The sequence below is a fragment of the Barbatula barbatula genome (assembly GCF_947034865.1).
Source record: "Barbatula barbatula genome assembly, chromosome: 25".
NCBI classification, from domain to species: Eukaryota; Metazoa; Chordata; class Actinopteri; order Cypriniformes; family Nemacheilidae; genus Barbatula; species Barbatula barbatula.
In genome coordinates, this window is record NC_136788.1 from 8921553 (window position 1) to 8938682 (window position 17130).

The window sequence follows — 17130 nt, forward strand, 5'->3', positions numbered from 1 at the left end:
GATATTAGTGAAGCATTATGGCTGTTTTTAGTCGTTTTTTAATAATATCGGAGTGGTTCTGGTCCACCTGTTGTTACGATTTGTGGTTTTATGATTTAAAAGCATACGATGTTCTGGACCTGGGGTTTTTTTTGTTCCTGTAGCCTAGCTTGATGGGTCTTGCGTTTATTTCCCTACAAATGCATATTTCGACTAAATGGATTGTAAATGAGCCTGAGTGCAATTGAAGTTGTGTTGAAGTTAAGCAAGCAACACGACACAATTGTGGTAACATATGAAATGTTTCTCTAACACAATGAAGTGTCATGGGGAGGTTGTCAAATAGTGTAATTCAGTGCACCTATAATGTTAGATACTGTTACTTTCAACTTGAACTTGTTTCAAGCATTATTTTATTATTTCAGGTTGAAGATGTTTACTTTTTCTGGAGAAGTTCCTCTAAGAGCACTAGGGGGCAGTATGGTTACAAACATTTCACACAAAAACGTGAGCGTTCTGTAGGTAACCATTTTTATTTTTAAACCGGGAACAACAATCTTTTTGGTAATGCTCCGTGCCCTTATTTGTAATAGTTAAAGTACATATTCAAATTTTACATCAATATATAGCAGAGTCCTTATGAAATCAGTTTTAGTCAAAGATGTAAAGAGACATTTGATTGACTTTTAACATTTGATCGATGTAGTGCCATTTTTAAAATGTAACTCTCACATGTTAGATAAATCTGAGAGACATTTTGTTTTGGAGTTTAAATGAACCAACATGATGGTCAACATGTCACAATGTAGACAAAGTTTAGAAACTGTTAAACATCTTAGAGAAAGAAAATACATGAAAATATGAAATAGTTTTTAAACAGTAACATCCTTTTTATGTAAAATAAAAACATAAAATTTGATCTAAAATACTATTGTTTTTTACTCCGCTGGGTTGTTTTCATCACATGACTGGGTAAAATATTGACAATTGGCTATAAAAGAAATCCACTTTTTTATTTTATATGTAAAATTTAGGTAATTATGTAATTTCCCCCCAAACTGTATCCCTTTCATGTGATTAGGTATTTCAGATGGCAGGATATAAGGAATTGACATCAACAACAATCAAAATTTACTTTAATTGTATGGAAATGAGGTTAAATAGATTCTTTTTCTAAAATGTTAATCTTAAATGTGGATGTGAATCTGCAATGCTGAAGAAGTTTTATTGCCAATTTATATTTAATTTATGCCAACAGTCTGTTCATGGTTCCTAAGCCTCTGAAGAATCTCGGAAAAAACCTTCCCAGATACCGCTGAAGGAGGCGAAGCACCGGCCCGACAACTCGTGCTAGGTCAGTCACCGAGACATTGACGGACAACTCAGCATCCTCTTCTTCAATCCGCAGGGAGAACTGAGAAGACTTGTCGTCGATCTTAACTGTAAACATAGTGTAGTTTCAGATTTGATAACAGTATTCTGTCAGGTATGGAGCCAAAAAGAATGAGTCCATTCAAACTGTCTATTTGTATTATGCACTTTAGTGGCCATATTGCTGTCAATTGGTTTCACAAAGTATGAACAAACTTTTGACAGTGGAGAGCTTAGAAGCTCATGAACACAATACATTGCAACACAAGAGTTCAAATCCGTTGAACATTTGAAAACTATTTAAGAACATTAACAGCTAAATGATTTAATTCATGAAGAAAAATTAGCTATGAAACACCAGCAATCTTTACAACAGCAGCACGGGGCGCAAAGAGTGATGATCTGGCGGATCGTTTTCCGACTTTATCTCTGGACTTCTGTTACAGATTCAATTTGACGCTTTTTGAAACTTTTTGATCTTGTGCTCAGTAGGTTTTTGGTCTGGACTTTCACATTCTGTCATGGTTCTCGTGGTGAGACACAGAGAGAGGACCCAGGTGCAGACAGCGGGTAAGGGGTTAACAGATAATTTAATAAATAATAAAACAAAGACCCACGTGGGGGTAACATAACAAAACATGGGTACAATAACGAGACAGGATTCAAACTAACTACACTTTAAAAAGACTACAATAAACTTTAAACATGAACTACAAATAACTAAACTAACAGGACACATGAACTCACCACACGAACCACAATGAACCAGCACAAGACAGAAGACACAAGGGCATTAAATAAGGGAGCAAATCAAGAGGGAAACAGGTGAAGGGCATTAATCAATAACGAGGGTAACGAGAGGATGGGAACAAAGACGAGACAGGAGAGAGAGTATGGATGGCCATAAGAACAATAATTGCCTCTCTCCACACAAAACATGAGGTTCTGTCATGATCCTGCCACTACACTAAGAGAAACATGACATGATGCAGCAGAATCATGACACATTATTTATTTTGTTTTGTTAATTCCACTGTTAATTTTATAAATCTTTTACAGGATTTTTTTTGTGATATTGTGTTTCAGCATGTAACTGTCAAAAACGTTATTATAAACCTTCAATAAAACATTGATTTAAATGCAGTTATTTGTGTGTTTAAATAATGCAATGTTTGATTGTGTTTCTCTTTCTCTTCAGCAAGAATCGAGCAGGAAGTCTTCTATTCGAAAACTTTAATGAAACATTGATCAATATTTTGATTTACAATCTCTTTTCTGTTTTATTTGGTAATTCCGCTGTTATTTGTTTACTTTTTGGTAATTATTGTGTTTTCACCATGAATGTGTCCAAAAGTTTTCAATGTAGAGCGGAGCGAAAGTTTCAGCAGAGCAGAAGTTAGAGTGATCGACTTGTATGTTTAGTGTAAGATCCAAATACAAAGTTTGCCAAAGGTTGTTAGCTGTTTTACAATGAAATTGACAAAAGTGCACGACAGTTTTAAAAAGTTTGCACACCTACTTTCGGCACAGATCCCTTGTCCGTCTCGTATCCCTCTCAACAACACTGTGTGTAATGCAGAAACAGCCACCTTTTCCTTTTAGGGCTGTGTTGAGAGAAATCCTGTCTCTTGATTTGAATAAAATATTTGTTTGTTTTCAAATTGACCTGTGCAGATTTGCAGGTGCTGGTGTATTCTAGTTCCTACTAGAAACATCGTATACGAATTAAGGATTCGTCAACTCTTTTTGACTTCCTTCCAGAGTCGATGCCGCCGTGTTTCCTGCTTAGGGCCGAGGCCGCCGGGCTCTCTTCCAGGGTCAAGACCGTCGGGATCCCCTGGAAGGGAATCCTGTGTCCGCAATAGATCATCATCCGGTCATTCCAGGTCGGAATTTGAAAAATTTAATTAAATATTGAACAAATATTTTGATTTACAACCGCTTTCATTGTATCGTTTTATTAATTTCACTTTTGGTTGTTTTCTTGATGGTAGTTCGTGTGTTTTCAGCATGACTGTGTCCATGTCAAATATTTCAATACTTGAATAAAATGTTGATTAAATATAATACAATATAGATGTTTATTTGAATGAAAAGAATATTGGAAACTACGTTTTTAGTCGTAACAAAACAATCACGAGCTTTATTAAGTACAACCTGTTCAGTTTAGAATTCATACGAAATCTACAGAAGAGCAAAAGTTTTGATCAGTGTAAGATCTGCATTCGAAAGCTGGAGCGATCGACTCATTTTCAGCGAAGGATCCGTATACAAACGTTTGGCAAAGGTTGGAGTAAAGTTCAAGTGAACAGTTCTCATAGCCAGTGTGCTCAATGTGTTTCACTTGAAACACACAGGGTAGTTGTTACGCTAAACATTTAACTAAATCCATCATGACTATTGTTGTGTTGCGATGTGTTATAGTTGTGCCACAGATTGAAAAGCTGGATGCTGATTTATCTGCCAATGAATCGTTGACGGTCATGATCTCTTTCGACTCGTGCTTCGACCTCTTTGGCAGTTTCTGAAAATAACGTTTTTTTCCCGAGACAAAGTATGAACAGACTTATAAGAATATTACACGTATACGAATATTATTTTTAGTTTGAACTTCAAAATGGATAACAAAATATACAATTATAATAAAACTCAGAAAATGTCACTGCGTTTAATTTGTTTTAATGTATTTTCAGATTTTGTTTTACAGATTTGTGCTGACAATTCGTTTATCACAAAACATACACACGAAACGTCGAGGTTAACAAATAAAATGGCTGAAAATCTTCTGAGAAGAGCTTTTGAAGATTCAAGCGATAAAGCCAAATCCGCCTCGACATCATATGTTCCGTCCTCCTCTTGTCAGCCAGCCCCTGTCACAATAACAACAGAGTCGTTATTTCGTGTGACACATTTAACTCTTGACTGTAACCAAAAAATACCGAACATGAGGAATTTTTATCACTTACGATTGTCGTGTATATTGCGCTTCAAAGGTGACTACTGCCAACAGTCTGTTCATGGTTCCTAAGCCTCTGAAGAATCTCGGAAAAAACCTTCCCAGATACCGCTGAAGGAGGCGAAGCACCGGCCCGACAACTCGTGCTAGGTCAGTCACCGAGACATTGACGGACAACTCAGCATCCTCTTCTTCAATCCGCAGGGAGAACTGAGAAGACTCGTCGTCGATCTTAACTGTAAACATAGTGTAGTTTCAGATTTGATAACAGTATTCTGTCAGGTATGGAGCCAAAAAGAATGAGTCCATTCAAACTGTCTATTTGTATTATGCACTTTAGTGGCCATGTTGCTGTCAATTGGTTTCACAAAGTAAGAACAAACTTTTGACAGAGGAGAGCTTAGAAGCTCATGAACACAATACATTGCAACACAAGAGTTCAAATCCGTTGAACATTTGAAATCTATTTAAGAACATTAACAGCTAAATGATTTAATTCATGAAGAAAGATTGGCTATGAAACACCAGCAATCTTTACAACAGCAGCACGGGGCGCAAAGAGTGATGATCTGGCGGATCGTTTTCCGACTTTATCTCTGGACTTCTGTTACAGATTCAATTTGACGCTTTTTTGAAACTTTTTGATCTTGTGCTCAGGAGGTTTTGGTCTGGACTTTCACATTCTTTCTTTTGTTTTGTTAATTCCACTGTTTATTTTATAAATCTTTTACAGGTTGTTTTGTGATATTGTGTTTCAGCATGAAACTGTCAAAAGCGTAATTATAAAACTTCAATAAAACATTGATTTGAATCGAAAACTACGTTTTTAGTCGTAACAAAACAATCACGAGCTTTATTAACATTCTCTGTACAACCTGTTCAGTTAAGAATTCATACGAAATCTACAGAAGAGCAAAAGTTTTGATCAGTGTAAGATCTGCATTCGAAAGCTGGAGCGATCGACTCATGTTCAGCGAAGGATCCGTATACAAACGTTTGGCAAAGGTTGGAGTAAAGTTCAAGTGAACAGTTCTCATAGCCAGTGTGCTCAATATGTTTCACTTGAAACACACAGGGTAGTTGTTACGCTAAACATTTAACTAAATCCATCATGACTATTGTTGTGTTGCGATGTGTTATAGTTGTGCCACAGATTGAAAAGCTGGATGCAGATTTATCTGCTAATGAATCGTTGACGGTCATGATCTCTTTCGACTCGTGCTTCGACCTCTTTGGCAGTTTCTGAAAATAACGTTTTTATTCCCGAGACAAAGTATGAACAGACTTATAAGAATATTACACGTATACGAATATTATTTTAAGTTTGATCTTCAAAATTGATAAAAACTGATACAATTTTAATAAAGCAAAGAATGGTGATCTGGCGGATCGTTTTCCGACTTTATCTCTGGACTTCTGTTACAGATTCAATTTGACGCTCAAACATTGAAACTTTTTGATCTTGTGCTCAGGAGGTTTTTGGTCTGGACTTTCACAGTCTTTCTTTTGTTTTGTTAATTCCACTGTTAATTTTATAAATCTTTTACAGGATTTTTTTTGTGATATTGTGTTTCAGCATGTAACTGTCAAAAACGTTATTATAAACCTTCAATAAAACATTGATTTAAATGCAGTTATTTGTGTGTTTAAATAATGCAATGTTTGATTTTGTTTATCTTTCTCTTCAGCAAGAATCGAGCAGGAAGTCTTCTATTCGAAAACTTTAATGAAACATTGATCAATATTTTGATTTACAATCTCTTTTCTGTTTTATTTGGTAATTCCGCTGTTATTTGTTTACTTTTTGGTAATTATTGTGTTTTCACCATGAATGTGTCCAAAAGTTTTCAATGTAGAGCGGAGCGAAAGTTTCAGCAGAGCAGAAGTTAGAGTGATCGACTTGTATGTTTAGTGTAAGATCCAAATACAAAGTTTGCCAAAGGTTGTTAACTGTTTTACAATGAAATTGACAAAGTGCACGACAGTTTTAAAAGTTTGCACACCTACTTTCGGCACAGATCCCTTGTCCGTCTCGTATCCCTCTCAACAACACTGTGTGTAATGCAGAAACAGCCACCTTTTCCTTTTAGGGCTGTGTTGAGAGAAATCCTGTCCCTTGATTTGAATAAAATATTTGTTTGTTTTCAAATTGACCTGTGCAGATTTGCAGGTGCTGGTGTATTCTAGTTCCTACTAGAAACATCGTATACGAATTAAGGATTCGTCAACTCTTTTTGACATCAGCATGGCAACTCAATATCCTAATAAAAGTTTTTCTAAAAACCATGAAAAGACTCTGGGGAGCTCAATAACACAACATATCATAGCACAAGTAAATCCACCAGTAATTCAGATACAATTACAGATCAAATCAGAAACACCTGTCTAAAACAGGATTAAAAAAACAGATAGCATCCAACAATAACATCGATGGGATTACAAACATTTCTGCGTTAACTGATGTCATTTTGCAGCGCATATTAGAGATGTATGTAACGTGTATATGTTGTAGCATGTGTAAGTCCAACTGAAGACAGAGTCTACATAAGAGTCTCTTGTCACAGGATCTCTGTGACAGTGAAGAATGACTTGTATAAATTCATTTTAAAACTGTAATATACAGCAGAAAAGTGAATTAGTAGTTTTTTGTCTGAAAAAAATTCTTCTTGAAAAAGACAACTTCAAAGCTTCCAGAACGGGAAGGATCAAGTACCATCACAGCGCCATCGATTTTACCACCGGCCTAAGACGCTGCGCCCTTTTAGGAACCAAACCGCCAGTGTGCGCTCGGCGTATAGCACCCTTTATCCCCTCATCGAGATTGCCGCTATATACACTTTTATAGTGGAATTTGGAGCGCCCTTGTTCCAAGAATTCCTGCAGGAACGTCAAAACCTCAGCAATCGGGCACGATTATAAAGCTCTTTGCCCACACCAAAGCTCCGAACGAGGATGCAGAATCTGCCCTCCTGCTTGTGAAAGCAGGTCGTTCGACTGGGGAAGATACCGCGGTGTCTGCAGTCTGAAGGTGTCTGGAGTTTTTCTTTTATTTTCAGTGTGATATCTAAAACAGGTGATTTTATCGAGCACCATTTGTTTAAACATTTCCAGTGGATACAATACTGTCTGTTCCATTAGTCAAATTGTACCAAACGATCGTAGTTATATGTTATGATATAATATTGTTTTGCTATAATCAACACGGATTAAGGACAAAATCTTTTGATAATTTATCGGTCAGTTTTTAATGTCAATTTATACCTTTAGCTCTTATACATTTAGCTCCCTTCCAGAGTTGGGGCCGCAGGACTTCCTTCTAGAGTCGATGCCGCCGTGTTTCCTGCTTAGGGCCGAGGCCGCCGGGCTCTCAGGGTCAAGACCGTCGGGATCCCCTGGAAGGTTTAAGCCGCCGGAATCCTGTGTCCGCAATAGATCATCATCCGGTCATTCCAGGTCAGAATTTGAAAAATTAAATTAAATATTGAACAAATATTTTGATTTACAACCGCTTTCATTGTATCGTTTTATTAATTTCACTTTTGGTTGTTTTCTTTATGGTAGTTCATGTGTTTTCAGCATGACTGTGTCCATGTCAAATATTTCAATACTTTAATAAAATGTTGATTAAATATAATACAATATAGATGTTTATTTGAATGAAAAGAATATTGGAAACTACGTTTTTAGTCGTAACAAAACAATCACGAGCTTTATTAAGTACAACCTGTTCAGTTTAGAATTCATACGAAATCTACAGAAGAGCAAAAGTTTTGATCAGTGTAAGATCTGCATTCGAAAGCTGGAGCGATCGACTCATTTTCAGCGAAGGATCCGTATACAAACGTTTGGCAAAGGTTGGAGTAAAGTTCAAGTGAACAGTTCTCATAGCCAGTGTGCTCAATGTGTTTCACTTGAAACACACAGGGTAGTTGTTACGCTAAACATTTAACTAAATCCATCATGACTATTGTTGTGTTGCGATGTGTTATAGTTGTGCGGCGCCACAGATTGAAAAGCTGGATGCTGATTTATCTGCCAATGAATCGTTGACGGTCATGATCTCTTTCGACTCGTGCTTCGACCTCTTTGGCAGTTTCTGAAAATAACGTTTTTTTTCCGAGACAAAGTATGAACAGACTTATAAGAATATTACACGTATACGAATATTATTTTTAGTTTGATCTTCAAAATGGATAACAAAATATACAATTATAATAAAACTCAGAAAATGTCACTGCGTTTAATTTGTTTTAATGTATTTTCAGATTTTGTTTTACAGATTTGTGCTGACAATTCGTTTATCACAAAACATACACACGAAACTTCGAGGTTAACAAATAAAATGGCTGAAAATCTTCTGAGAAGAGCTTTTGAAGATTCAAGCGATAAAGCCAAATCCGCCTCGACATCATATGTTCCGTCCTCCTCTTGTCAGCCAGCCCCTGTCACAATAACAACAGAGTCGTTATTTCGTGTAACACATTTAACTCTTGACTGTAACCAAAAAATACCGAACATGAGGAATTTTTATCACTTACGATTGTCGTGTATATTGCGCTTCAAAGGTGACTACTGCCAACAGTCTGTTCATGGTTCCTAAGCCTCTGAAGAATCTCGGAAAAAACCTTCCCAGATACCGCTGAAGGAGGCGAAGCACCGGCCCGACAACTCGTGCTAGGTCAGTCACCGAGACATTGACGGACAACTCAGCATCCTCTTCTTCAATCCGCAGGGAGAACTGAGAAGACTCGTCGTCGATCTTAACTGTAAACATAGTGTAGTTTCAGATTTGATAACAGTATTCTGTCAGGTATCGAGCCAAAAAGAATGAGTCCATTCAAACTGTCTATTTGTATTATGCACTTTAGTGGCCATGTTGCTGTCAATTGGTTTCACAAAGTATGAACAAACTTTTGACAGTGGAGAGCTTAGAAGCTCATGAACACAATACATTGCAACACAAGAGTTCAAATCCGTTGAACATTTGAAAACTATTTAAGAACATTAACAGCTAAATGATTTAATTCATGAAGAAAGATTGGCTATGAAACACCAGCAATCTTTACAACAGCAGCACGGGGCGCAAAGAATGGTGATCTGGCGGATCGTTTTCCGACTTTATCTCTGGACTTCTGTTACAGATTCAATTTGACGCTTTTTTGAAACTTTTTGATCTTGTGCTCAGGAGGTTTTTGGTCTGGACTTTCACATTCTTTCTTTTGTTTTGTTAATTCCACTGTTTATTTTATAAATCTTTTACAGGTTGTTTTGTGATATTGTGTTTCAGCATGAAACTGTCAAAAGCGTAATTATAAAACTTCAATAAAACATTGATTTGAATCGAAAACTACGTTTTTAGTCGTAACAAAACAATCACGAGCTTTATTAACATTCTCTGTACAACCTGTTCAGTTTAGAATTCATACGAAATCTACAGAAGAGCAAAAGTTTTGATCAGTGTAAGATCTGCATTCGAAAGCTGGAGCGATCGACTCATGTTCAGCGAAGGATCCGTATACAAACGTTTGGCAAAGGTTGGAGTAAAGTTCAAGTGAACAGTTCTCATAGCCAGTGTGCTCAATTCACTTGAAACACACAGGGTAGTTGTTACGCTAAACATTTAACTAAATCCATCATGACTATTGTTGTGTTGCGATGTGTTATAGTTGTGCCACAGATTGAAAAGCTGGATGCTGATTTATCTGCCAATGAATCGTTGACGGTCATGATCTCTTTCGACTCGTGCTTCGACCTCTTTGGCAGTTTCTGAAAATAACGTTTTTATTCCCGAGACAAAGTACGAACAGACTTATAAGAATATTACACGTATACGAATATTATTTTTAGTTTGATCTTCAAAATTGATAAAAACGGATACAATTTTAATAAAGCAAAGAATGGTGATCTGGCGGATCGTTTTCCGACTTTATCTCTGGACTTCTGTTACAGATTCAATTTGACGCTCAAACATTGAAACTTTTTGATCTTGTGCTCAGGAGGTTTTTGGTCTGGACTTTCACAGTCTATCTTTTGTTTTGTTAATTCCACTGTTAATTTTATAAATCTTTTACAGGATTTTTTTTGTGATATTGTGTTTCAGCATGTAACTGTCAAAAACGTTATTATAAACCTTCAATAAAACATTGATTTAAATGCAGTTATTTGTGTGTTTAAATAATGCAATGTTTGATTGTGTTTCTCTTTTTCTTCAGCAAGAATCGAGCAGGAAGTCTTCTATTCGAAAACTTTAATGAAACATTGATCAATATTTTGATTTACAATCTCTTTTCTGTTTTATTTGGTAATTCCGCTGTTATTTGTTTACTTTTTGGTAATTATTTGTGTTTTCACCATGAATGTGTCCAAAAGTTTTTAATGTAGAGCGGAGCGAAAGTTTCAGCAGAGCAGAAGTTAGAGTGATCGACTTGTATGTTTAGTGTAAGATCCAAATACAAAGTTTGCCAAAGGTTGTTAACTGTTTTACAATGAAATTGACAAAGTGCACGACGGTTTTAAAAGTTTGCACACCTACTTTCGGCACAGATCCGTTGTCCGTCTCGTATCCCTCTCAACAACACTGTGTGTAATGCAGAAACAGCCACCTTTTCCATTTAGGGCTGTGTTGAGAGAAATCCTGTCTCTTGATTTGAATAAAATATTTGTTTGTTTTCAAATTGACCTGTGCAGATTTGCAGGTGCTGGTGTATTCTAGTTCCTACTAGAAACATCGTATACGAATTAAGGATTCGTCAACTCTTTTTGACATCAACATGGCAACTCAATATCCTAATAAAAGTTTTTCTAAAAACCATGAAAAGACTCTGGGGAGCTCAATAACACAACATATCATAGCACAAGTAAATCCACCAGTAATTCAGATACAATTACAGATCAAATCAGAAACACCTGTCTAAAACAGGATTAAAAAAACAGATAGCATCCAACAATAACATCGATGGGATTACAAACATTTCTGCGTTAACTGATGTCATTTTGCAGCGCATATTAGAGATGTATGTAACGTGTATATGTTGTAGCATGTGTAAGTCCAACTGAAGACAGAGTCTACATAAGAGTCTCTTGTCACAGGATCTCTGTGACAGTGAAGAATGACTTGTATAAATTCATTTTAAAACTGTAATATACAGCAGAAAAGTGAATTAGTAGTTTTTTGTCTGAAAAAAATTCTTCTTGAAAAAGACAACTTCAAAGCTTCCAGAACGGGAAGGATCAAGTACCATCACAGCGCCATCGATTTTACCACCGGCCTAAGACGCTGCGCCCTTTTAGGAACCAAACCGCCAGTGTGCGCTCGGCGTATAGCACCCTTTATCCCCTCATCGAGATTGCCGCTAAATACACTTTTATAGTGGAATTTGGAGCGCCCTTGTTCCAAGAATTCCTGCAGGAACGTCAAAACCTCAGCAATCGGGCATGCGATTATAAAGCTCTTTGCCCACACCAAAGCTCCGAACGAGGATGCAGAATCTGCCCTCCTGCTTGTGAAAGCAGGTCGTTCGACTGGGGAAGATACCGCGGTGTCTGCAGTCTGAAGGTGTCTGGAGTTTTTCTTTTATTTTCAGTGTGATTTCTAAAACAGGTGATTTTATCGAGCACCATTTGTTTAAACATTTCCAGTGGATACAATACTGTCTGTTCCATTAGTCAAATTGTACCAAACGATCGTAGTTATATGTTATGATATAATATTGTTTTGCTATAATCAACACGGATTAAGGACAAAATCTTTTGATAATTTATCGGTCAGTTTTTAATGTCAATTTATACCTTTAGCTCTTATACATTTAGCTCCCTTCCAGAGTTGGGGCCGCAGGACTTCCTACTAGAGTCGATGCCGCCGTGTTTCCTGCTTAGGGCCGAGGCCGCCGGGCTCTCAGGGTCAAGACCGTCGGGATCCCCTGGAAGGTTTAAGCCGCCGGAATCCTGTGTCCGCAATAGATCATCATCCGGTCATTCCAGGTCAGAATTTGAAAAATTAAATTAAATATTGAACAAATATTTTGATTTACAACCGCTTTCATTGTATCGTTTTATTAATTTCACTTTTGGTTGTTTTCTTTATGGTAGTTCATGTGTTTTCAGCATGACTGTGTCCATGTCAAATATTTCAATACTTTAATAAAATGTTGATTAAATATAATACAATATAGATGTTTATTTGAATGAAAAGAATATTGGAAACTACGTTTTTAGTCGTAACAAAACAATCACGAGCTTTATTAAGTACAACCTGTTCAGTTTAGAATTCATACGAAATCTACAGAAGAGCAAAAGTTTTGATCAGTGTAAGATCTGCATTCGAAAGCTGGAGCGATCGACTCATGTTCAGCGAAGGATCCGTATACAAACGTTTGGCAAAGGTTGGAGTAAAGTTCAAGTGAACAGTTCTCATAGCCAGTGTGCTCAATATGTTTCACTTGAAACACACAGGGTAGTTGTTACGCTAAACATTTAACTAAATCCATCATGACTATTGTCGTGTTGCGATGTGTTATAGTTGTGCCACAGATTGAAAAGCTGGATGCTGATTTATCTGCCAATGAATCGTTGACGGTCATGATCTCTTTCGACTCGTGCTTCGACCTCTTTGGCAGTTTCTGAAAATAACGTTTTTTTCCCCGAGACAAAGTATGAACAGACTTATAAGAATATTACACGTATAAGGATATTATTTTTAGTTTGATCTTCAAAATGGATAACAAAATATACAATTATAATAAAACTCAGAAAATGTCACTGCGTTTAATTTGTTTTAATGTATTTTCAGATTTACAGATTTGTGCTGACAAGTCGTTTATCACAAAACATACACCCGAAACGTCGAGGTTAACAAATAAAATGGCTGAAAATCTTCTGAGAAGAGCTTTTGAAGATTCAAGCGATAAAGCCAAATCCGCCTCGACATCATATGTTCCGTCCTCCTCTTGTCAGCCAGCCCCTGTCACAATAACAACAGAGTCGTTATTTCGTGTAACACATTTAACTCTTGACTGTAACCAAAAAATACCGAACATGAGGAATTTTTATCACTTACGATTGTCGTGTATATTGCGCTTCAAAGGTGACTACTGCCAACAGTCTGTTCATGGTTCCTAAGCCTCTGAAGAATCTCGGAAAAAACCTTCCCAGATACCGCTGAAGGAGGCGAAGCACCGGCCCGACAACTCGTGCTAGGTCAGTCACCGAGACATTGACGGACAACTCAGCATCCTCTTCTTCAATCCGCAGGGAGAACTGAGAAGACTCGTCGTCGATCTTAACTGTAAACATAGTGTAGTTTCAGATTTGATAACAGTATTCTGTCAGGTATCGAGCCAAAAAGAATGAGTCCATTCAAACTGTCTATTTGTATTATGCACTTTAGTGGCCATGTTGCTGTCAATTGGTTTCACAAAGTATGAACAAACTTTTGACAGTGGAGAGCTTAGAAGCTCATGAACACAATACATTGCAACACAAGAGTTCAAATCCGTTGAACATTTGAAAACTATTTAAGAAAATTAACAGCTAAATGATTTAATTCATGAAGAAAGATTGACTATGAAACACCAGCAATCTTTACAACAGCAGCACGGGGCGCAAAGAGTGATGATCTGGCGGATCGTTTTCCGACTTTATCTCTGGACTTCTGTTACAGATTCAATTTGACGCTTTTTTGAAACTTTTTGATCTTGTGCTCAGGAGGTTTTGGTCTGGACTTTCACATTCTTTCTTTTGTTTTGTTAATTCCACTGTTTATTTTATAAATCTTTTACAGGTTGTTTTGTGATATTGTGTTTCAGCATGAAACTGTCAAAAGCGTAATTATAAAACTTCAATAAAACATTGATTTGAATCGAAAACTACGTTTTTAGTCGTAACAAAACAATCACGAGCTTTATTAACATTCTCTGTACAACCTGTTCAGTTTAGAATTCATACGAAATCTACAGAAGAGCAAAAGTTTTGATCAGTGTAAGATCTGCATTCGAAAGCTGGAGCGATCGACTCATGTTCAGCGAAGGATCCGTATACAAACGTTTGGCAAAGGTTGGAGTAAAGTTCAAGTGAACAGTTCTCATAGCCAGTGTGCTCAATTCACTTGAAACACACAGGGTAGTTGTTACGCTAAACATTTAACTAAATCCATCATGACTATTGTTGTGTTGCGATGTGTTATAGTTGTGCCACAGATTGAAAAGCTGGATGCTGATTTATCTGCTAATGAATCGTTGACGGTCATGATCTCTTTCGACTCGTGCTTCGACCTCTTTGGCAGTTTCTGAAAATAACGTTTTTATTCCCGAGACAAAGTATGAACAGACTTATAAGAATATTACACGTATACGAATATTATTTTTAGTTTGATCTTCAAAATTGATAAAAACTGATACAATTTTAATAAAGCAAAGAATGATGATCTGGCGGATCGTTTTCCGACTTTATCTCTGGACTTCTGTTACAGATTCAATTTGACGCTCAAACATTGAAACTTTTTGATCTTGTGCTCAGGAGGTTTTTGGTCTGGACTTTCACAGTCTTTCTTTTGTTTTGTTAATTCCACTGTTAATTTTATAAATCTTTTACAGGATTTTTTTTGTGATATTGTGTTTCAGCATGTAACTGTCAAAAACGTTATTATAAACCTTCAATAAAACTTTGATTTAAATGCAGTTATTTGTGTGTTTAAATAATGCAATGTTTGATTGTGTTTCTCTTTCTCTTCAGCAAGAATCGAGCAGGAAGTCTTCTATTCGAAAACTTTAATGAAACATTGATCAATATTTTGATTTACAATCTCTTTTCTGTTTTATTTGGTAATTACTTTTGGTAATTATTGTGTTTTCACCATGAATGTGTCCAAAAGTTTTCAATGTGGAGCGGAGCGAAAGTTTCAGCAGAGCAGAAGTTAGAGTGATCGACTTGTATGTTTAGTGTAAGATCCAAATACAAAGTTTGCCAAAGGTTGTTAGCTGTTTTACAATGAAATTGACAAAGTGCATGACAGTTTTAAAAGTTTGCACACCTACTTTCGGCACAGATCCGTTGTCCGTCTCGTATCCCTCTCAACAACACTGTGTGTAATGCAGAAACAGCCACCTTTTCCTTTTAGGGCTGTGTTGAGAGAAATCCTGTCTCTTGATTTGAATAAAATATTTGTTTGTTTTCAAATTGACCTGTGCAGATTTGCAGGTGCTGGTGTATTCTAGTTCCTACTAGAAACATCGTATACGAATTAAGGATTCGTCAACTCTTTTTGACATCAACATGGCAACTCAATATCCTAATAAAAGTTTTTCTAAAAACCACGAAAAGACTCTGGGGAGCTCAATAACATAACATATCAAAGCACAAGTAAATCCACCAGTAATTCAGATACAATTACAGATCAAATCAGAAACACCTGTCTAAAACAGGATTAAAAAAACAGATAGCATCCAACAATAACATCGATGGGATTACAAACATTTATGCGTTAACTGATGTCATTTTGCAGCGCATATTAGAGATGTATGTAACGTGTATATGTTGTAGCATGTGTAAGTCCAACTGAAGACAGAGTCTACATAAGAGTCTCTTGTCACAGGATCTCTGTGACAGTGAAGAATGACTTGTATAAATTCATTTTTAAACTGTAATATACCACAGAAAAGTTAATTGGCAGTTTTTTGTGTTTAAAAATTGTTGTCTTCTTGAAAAAGACAATTTAAAAGCAAATGAAAAACATTTTACTATCAGAAACAGCAAACCTAAATCGTCAAATGAAGATTTGACAGCTAGTCCAAAAAAAAAAATTAAACTTCAGCTAAATGAGAGTTTATCTAGTTTTCAGAACTTCAACATATTTGCATTTAAACGGCCCCAAATCCATTAATATGCACTGTGTCACCCACAAACATTTCCCACTAAAACTATTTCTCACCAACTTTCATTGAGTGAAAAAAAACTCCATCATTTAACTTATTTTTCGTATCGAAAAATTTAATAGCATCCGCCCTGCAAAACTCATTGTAAAGTTAACAGACCTCAGACTGCCGGCCACTACCTGCAATTGGATTTTAGACTTTCTTCTAAACAGACCACATGTGGTAAAGATGGGAGGGATAATATCAGGAAACCTTACTGTCAGCACAGGCACCCCCCAAGGCTGTTGCCTCAGCCCAAAGCTCTATACATTATACACACATGACTGCGTCTCCACTCAGGACAGCTCACTCGTCATAAAATATGCTGACGACACAACCATCTTGGGCCTTATTAAGGGGGGGGGGGGGGGTGAGACAGGGTATAGGGAACTGGTCAAGGACATCTTGGTCTATGGAGAGGAAAATTACCTGTTCCTCAATGTAGACAAGACCAGAGAGATCGTCATAGACTTTAGTAAGAAAAGCCCTCCCCTGCAGCCACTCACCATCAAGGGCACTGTGGTGGAGAGGGCCGACAGCCACACATTCCTGGGCCTGCATTTGACATCAAATTTGAGCTGGACCACAAACACTGTTGCTACAGAATTTTCATTTTGGGTGACTTTACTTTAGCCCATTGCTAGTTAGCTGAGAACAACAAGACAAATGTCTTGTTTTTCGAAAGTTTAGCAGACAAGTAAGTGGACTTTCCACAAAACGCTGTGCAACAAATGAGACCAGTTCTGGCACTTTTAAAATGAACATCAAGCTGGTCATTTTGTTTTAAACCAATGTCAACGTGTCCTCAGGTGGTATAAAGACGTTTCCAAAATCAATGGCAACTCTAACTTCTCAAGTTTTGAACAGACTACCCGAGCTTTATTACTTGGTAACGGCGATACAATTGTATGAGCTTGC